Source organism: Bactrocera neohumeralis, unplaced genomic scaffold, assembly GCF_024586455.1.
Source record: "Bactrocera neohumeralis isolate Rockhampton unplaced genomic scaffold, APGP_CSIRO_Bneo_wtdbg2-racon-allhic-juicebox.fasta_v2 cluster09, whole genome shotgun sequence".
Taxonomy (NCBI): domain Eukaryota; kingdom Metazoa; phylum Arthropoda; class Insecta; order Diptera; family Tephritidae; genus Bactrocera; species Bactrocera neohumeralis.
In genome coordinates, this window is record NW_026089622.1 from 18,677,629 (window position 1) to 18,684,976 (window position 7,348).

General features: G+C 33.4%; 1 long non-coding RNA gene across 1 annotated transcript; it reads right to left on the reverse strand.

The window, feature by feature from the left end:
- Positions 1-5,238: 5,238 nt before the first annotated feature.
- Positions 5,239-5,921, reverse strand: LOC126764264 (uncharacterized). Its single transcript, XR_007667845.1, has 3 exons — positions 5,811-5,921; positions 5,638-5,723; positions 5,239-5,547 (listed from the first exon to the last, which is right to left on the reverse strand). It is a non-coding gene; the product is annotated as an uncharacterized LOC126764264 (long non-coding RNA).
- Positions 5,922-7,348: the final 1,427 nt, after the last annotated feature.

The window sequence follows — 7,348 nt, forward strand, 5'->3', positions numbered from 1 at the left end:
CAAGTCGAGCTCAGAACTGAGTGTTCCCCTTTCAAAGCATGCAACTCAGTATATTAATCCATAATTTTTGATACAAGTCCGCTTCCACAATGTGTGCAAAGAGAAGACCTGCAGATCGGCCTGCAACATGTGGCCTAGATGTAAACATCAGGGGCAGGGAAGTACTCCCGGAGGCGACAGATCGAGCACCCGGTTTTTACTTTGCCCAAATTTAAATGCAACCTGGCGTCTTGAGAACGCAAGCATATAAGGGCTATTTGAGTGCCGCCTTTTGTTTTTCTGCATATTTTTAACATTTGTTGGCCCTATGTTTTGAATCCGCACTGTTTTAATGCGCCATAAATTGCACATTATAGTGGCGTTGTGTGTTTTTGGCATTATTACATCCATCTCTCCAATCATCCCCTCTAGGACGCTCATGAACGTTTAGGCACTCTTTCTACTTAGTTTTTAATTCTATTAGTGATTCTCCTTGAGGATTTTCCTGATGTACCTTTCGTTTGTGTCCAATTAACGATGCCGCATACGAGCTCTGTACTTTCATCCGGCTTCCACTTTTTTTACCACGTCCACCTATTTCTCGCCAGCGGGCTTAACTCCAGAACTGTCTTTCTGAACAATCTTAGTGACACTCACTATATAACGCCTGTGCTTTAACGTTCCCATTTTCAGATTTTTTGTTGGTGGTAAGTATGCGCCTTCGTTAGATTGGTCATTATTCTCTAATTTTTTGTTGGTCCAGCAGCCATGGACCATTTTTATACCCTGAGCAGGGTATATTAAGTTTGTCACGAAGTTTGTAACACCAAGAAGGAATGATCAGTATGTTGAGCTGAGTTGATTTAGCCATGTCCGTCTGTCTGTCTGTCCGTCCGTCTGTCTGTATATATACGAACTAGTATTCCAGTTTTTAAGATATCTTTTTGAAATTTTGCAAACATCATTTTCTCTTCAAGAAGCTGCTCATTTGTCGGAACTTCCGATATCGGACCACTATAACATATGCTGCCATACAAACTGAACGATCGGAATCAAGTTCTTGTATGGACAACTTTCACATTTGGCAATGTATCTTTACCAAATTTGGTACAGATTATTTTCTAAAGCAACAATGTAATCTCCGAAAAATTGTTCAGATCGGTTACTATAGCACATAGCTGCCATACAAACTGAACGATCGGAAAAAGTTCTTGTATGGAAAACTTTTGCATTTGACAAGATATATTCACGAAATTTGGTACAGATTATTTTCTAAAGCAACAATGTAATCTCCGAAGAAATTGTTCAGATCAGTTAACTATAGCATATAGCTGCCATACAAACTGAAGGATCGAAGAAAAGTTTTTTGTATGGAAAACTTTTTGCATTTGACAAGATACATTAACGAAATTTGGTATGGATTATTATAATCTCCGAAAAATTGTTCAGATCGGATTACCTATAGCATATAGCTCCTGTGAGGGGTATATTACCTTCAATGCAACCGAAGTTAACGTTTTTTCATGTTTTTTTTGCAGGCGTTCTCAAAATTTTGTTCTCTGGTGTACATCCCAAACTATTTTCAACCAAAATACCTCTGCAAAAAAATAATAGGGAACACCTGTCAATCTTTTCCTTAAAACCTTAGTTGTCTATTTCCTAGTTGGTAATGCCGTAATCAAAGGCAAACCGAAGAAGGAGGAGAAACAGCTGATTGAACGAAACGGTACGGCAGATTAAAATTTGATTCGCTATTATTATATGGGCAAAAATCTACTTAAAGTTTAATTTTATGAATGTTTATTTCATGATTTAAAATAATTGTTTCTGAGTGTTTAGAAACAGAAAAAGGAGAAATCTAAAAACTTGTAATAGAATTTATCGAGCACTGTCGTAAAATTGGCTGTCGCAAGTCCCTTTAAGACCACTTTCTTCACTCACATTTAAATTTCTTTCCAGAAAATTTAGGTGCCGTCGGGAGATAAGGAAGTAGAAAGGTGCCACCTAAATAGCCTACCGATGAGGCAATGATACTGCGGCAGATCCAGGATTCCGATAATTTTTAAAAAAGTGTAGCATACAATATTGATTATTACAATCATATCAGAAAATATTTGCATATTTTAAAAGCCGGATCCATGTTCGCGAAAATATTTCATTTTATACGATCGGTGTGCACACATGTATGTTGTGCATGGCGCTGTGTGCACACAAATCTCATATCTCTCGTGTCGCCAAATAGGAAAGATCGCTTGGACGAACAATTTTCCGCTTGCCTGTGGCACATATTCACTGTGTGAAGAACGAACGCAAAACGGATTTGTATGTCGTTTATGGCGAAACGTTTTCATACAGATCGAACGCACATGTGTGTCGTGTATGGCCACTTTAAGCGAGCAACATTGTATATGAATCTCGACAGGCAAAATGTAGTGCATACTAACTGTCAAATCTATTGCAATTGCTGCCAAATATGTATGTGTATATAAAAAGAATGACGTTATATATGAAAAAATAATAGAGAAAGAAATAAGTTACAACTAAACAAAAACAAAGGGTAAAAGAAGATTTAGGTAATACTGTAAAATATATAGCAAGTCAAGAATAGTTCATAAAGATAATATAAAATTATAAAATTAATTGCAGAAAATGATTCTTACATCAATAATTATCCTTTGATACCATTCACTCAATGCGAAATTACTGACTATACGAGACGATTATGTCCTAATAGAAATTCAACAGCGACTTACACTGACTGGGAGACATATTTCACATAACAACTTGACATATTATAAAAGAAATTTCTATATGACACAAAAACAAAACTAATTAAGGAATCACATAGGCTCAAACTTTATAAAAATCAAGACTAGTGATACGGGAAACACAGTTTATTATAATAAATTCAACACGACTTAGAAAATGGACTAAATAGAACGACTGATATATATTAAATACCCTGCAATTAAAGGTATATGTATACTATATGAAGCTAAATCTATAAGTCAAAGCGATGGAAAATTAGTAATAGAAAATGAAATAATTAAATGTAAAAACACATACTCTAACATTAAAACATGGAAAATAGAATTAAGTGCTAGTTATTGTGAAATGGATTTTAAAGAAACTTGTTTTTCTAAAATTTAAATAATCAAAAAGGAAAATGTCTGAAAATTAAAGAAAAAAAAATAACAATTAGAAATTATTAAAGATGGCATAATCTTAATATCAGGAAAACACACAGTTGATAACATCGACCTCGATGGTACATATTTAGTAACCTTCAATAACACCATAGTAATTGACAACAAAATTTATGAAAATCAAGTAGCATAATTTGGAACTATACTAAATCAAATCAGCCTAGTCGGTTTGATGTCCTCGAATGTCTTGAATCAGAAAATATAGATTTAAAATTTAAAAATACAAACCTTTTAAATATGGGCCAAGAAGAAATTAAATCTCATCCAACTCTTTGGGCACTCTTATTTTTGGCAATAATTATTGCTTTGATTTATGTAATTATCAAAATCCGGCAAAAAATTAAAAAATATAAAAAAAGGAAAATTGAAGAAGCTAATGCCAATATGCTTGAATCTATCACAAAATTGATGAATTAACATCCTAAGCCGAAACCCAAACCCACTAAAATAAACCCCTATCCCATTCATCTCTAGTAGACACATATGCGATGTAAGTCGACACCACATTCATCCATAGGATCAATCCAACCGCCTATCATAACAAATAGAATTAACGTAAACAAAGAATATTAAAATCAACAATAGCCAATTTGCAAAGTCATCATAAAATCTATTGGAATACAATTACAAGAAGAACTTGATCACGCAACAAGAAATGCCACAGCCATCCTTTTTACATGATCAGCATTATAATACTATAAGAACTAAAATTAAGAGATAAATAGGGCAGTTATGAGTTATAAGTTATAAGCTAGAGTTATAAGTTACTTTTAAAAAAACCAATAAAGAAACTAAAAAATTAATTTGCATCCAGAAATAGAAACAAAATACAAATAAAAAAGTTTCTAGAACGTTTAAAAGTTTTCTAAATAAAAGGAGAATACTTTTACGAAACTGGTCTAAAAAGAAATACTCCGCGGACCACATCTTCAAACCACAATTAAAACGACTTATTTACAACTAATACAACAATGTAGAATCTAAACCAAACCATCGCCGAGCTGGAGAGGGTTATCGCAAGGCAAGAAGAAATGCAACAACAACATGCTCAACATCTACTACAACTACAAATGAACCAACAATCACAGTTTTACAGATTTCACATGTCACCAAGGGACATCATGGACCACTGGACCACAATTCCGGCGAATGAAGCCGGATGACGACCATCACAATCTAAAAGCGTTTATTAAAGCGGTCGAAACCAACATTTCTCTGGTCTGCGGCACAGACCAGGAACTCATTCAACATTGTATCAATATTATAGCAAACAAAAAAATACTGGGCACCGCTGGAAATAGAACGAGAGAACTGGAGGACAACTCATCGTGGTAAGCTCTCAAAGCCAAAATTCTACAAGGGTCTCGTCCAAGGAAGACATACGCAGAGGTATTCAATTTTTGTAGCACGGTCAAAGCAAGTAATCTTAAAGATGTATTTATAATTTTTGAAAAATGAAAAGCAGACATAAACGAAATATTCATATTTGATCCTTTAAAACCGGCCATTTACAGTCCACTATCAGTTGACTGCATACAAAAATGCAGCAAATAAAAGAAAAATAGGTAATAAGAATACAATACAGAAAAACAACCCTTATGGTGATTATTGTATTCTTCATCATAAATCTCAAGTGCCTTAGTCACAAACACACGCACACATACATACTTACATAAACAAACAAATACAAATGCAATAGATGCATACCCAGCAAGAAGACTATACGTTATATAATGCCAGAAACCTGCCGTATAACTATGGATAGTATGCGTGAAAAATTCGAATAGTTTACATCAGTTTGTACAGAGGCATGGGAAGATTCTATCGCATTCTTTGAATACGTGTGAGTTGTCTATCCTTTTTCTTTGCATACAAATTTACCATCACTTTGTCATATGCTCGTCTCTTTTTAACCCATGGTAGGACGGTATAGTAGTTTGATGGTAAAGTAGTATGATGGTAAAGCACTACGATGGTAAAGCAGTACGATGGTAAAGTAGTATCGTATACTTATCCTTTTATCCTACTCCATATAAAATAAAACAAATACAGGTTATTTTTAAAAATTTATTCAATTTTTTATTTTAAATTGTTATGGAAATGTATATTTAATATATTTTTAATAATAAAATAGTAAGAGCAAAAAATTACCGTTTCGTCAGCAAACTCTTTGGAATTTAGTTTATCTACGAAATCCAGCGCGGCGTCTAGTGTGCAGATTGGTAGTCTTGACGCTATTTCAATTTGCATGGGATTTTCTATTTCTCCTACCAATCGTCCAATGGAGTGATGGACTTTAGCTAAAACCACCTTACATTCGCGCAGCGTGTGTGTGAGCCAATAGAAGACCTTTATCAATAACCTAATGTACAAATATATATATATATATATATGTATTTATATTTATCAAACAAAGAAATACATATATAAATTTATTGGTACATATACATACATTTTCTTTGAGAGTTTTCTCAATGTCATCCATCCTTGTCATCAGCACCTTTTGGTTTCTTAGGATTTCCTTAATACCTTGAGTTACTATAAAATAAAAAATATTTTATATAATTTATATCATTTAACCGTAATTTATCTTATTCATTATTTATTGAAATGTATATAATATACCTGTGTCCTGCTGTTGAAGGTTGTCTGGCTGTAGAATTTTGTCGCTGTCACTTCACAAGTTTTCACACAAATGTGAGAAATGCAGTTTTCCACTTTGTTATATACTGATTACTTCTACTGATTACTTCTACTGATACTGATTACTTCTTACATCAAACGACTACAATGCATATCTGCATATAGCACAACCATTCTTGTAGCACAACTGTGGAGGGAGGGAGTACGAAATATATTCCCAACATGTGACCTGTTTTCACATTCACGTAAATTTTTATTTTTTTTTTTAAGATTTGCTTATGTGTTGGTGAATACGTTAGCGAAGTTTTGCTGGGATACTAGCAAATTTATACAAATGCATTTGCTGATAAAATATACGTGTGCTTTTATATAAGACCCACGCACTTATTATGTGTTATGCGTTGGTCTGATAATTAATTTAAATACATAGGTTAAGAATTTTGTATAAAAGGAGCTGCTCAACAAAAATAAAATCAGATTTGAAATACAATCTCATAGAAAACATTCTTTTTATTTATATATTTTACTTCCCCCCACTAGTGGTAAGGGGTAAAAGAAAACTTAAAAAGAAAGATTTCAAGTAAAATAGCAGTGCCTATCACTTGTTACCCCCCACCCGAGGTAAGGAATAAGTGACGCAGCTCTGCAATACATTTTACTTAACATTTTGGTTCTTCGAGCAAAACAGGCAATATACAAAAAGCCCTGTTTAAAATAAAATTTTTTGGGTCAATTTGTATGGAGCAAAAAAAATGCACCAAGCGATTATCAAAATCGTAAACTACGATGAATTCTAAGAAAATTTGCCCAAGAAACCATGGGTCTAAAATCAAAATGGAGCGGTTTTTAACGAGAAACTTTTCATTTTGTTTTTTTTTTTTCAATAAATCAAATGGAAAATAGTAACAACTACTGGAGCCGAAAACGTCAAGCAGTGACCGTACAGGTGCTGCTACACCTTCTCATCAGCGTTCTTTTTGTGATGCATATCAAGTTGATCTTAAGATCTCTATATACTTGCAATTTTGAGAAAGTGCTCTACACAAATTTAAAACATACAAAAATGTTATTGAATCTTTTAAGAAAACTAACAAAAGTGGTTATGTCTGGATTTTTTCGAAAGAAAATTCCAAGAGCTTTAGAAGCGGTATAGATAACGGTCTAATTTTGATGTTTAGATTATTGTTAAAAAAGTTGTTTATGAAATTGGCCATTAAATCATCAATACACAAGAAATGTAAAAGCTCATGGGTTTTGTAATTTTCAGAAATAAAACGTTGTGACCCTTAAAAATAAATTACATATTTATAAAATAATAGTATTTAGATCGGGTTTTAAAAAGCTTCGGTGATCGGACGAGAACCGATGTATTCAGCGTGGTATGGTCGTTGGCCGCTGTAGGCGGTGTGTGTATATGTTACCTATCCACCCATAAAAATTAAAATAATAATAAATAAAATTTCAAACTTTAATAGCTTTAATCTTCCGCGAAATCGTATTACAGTTAACAATATCATTTT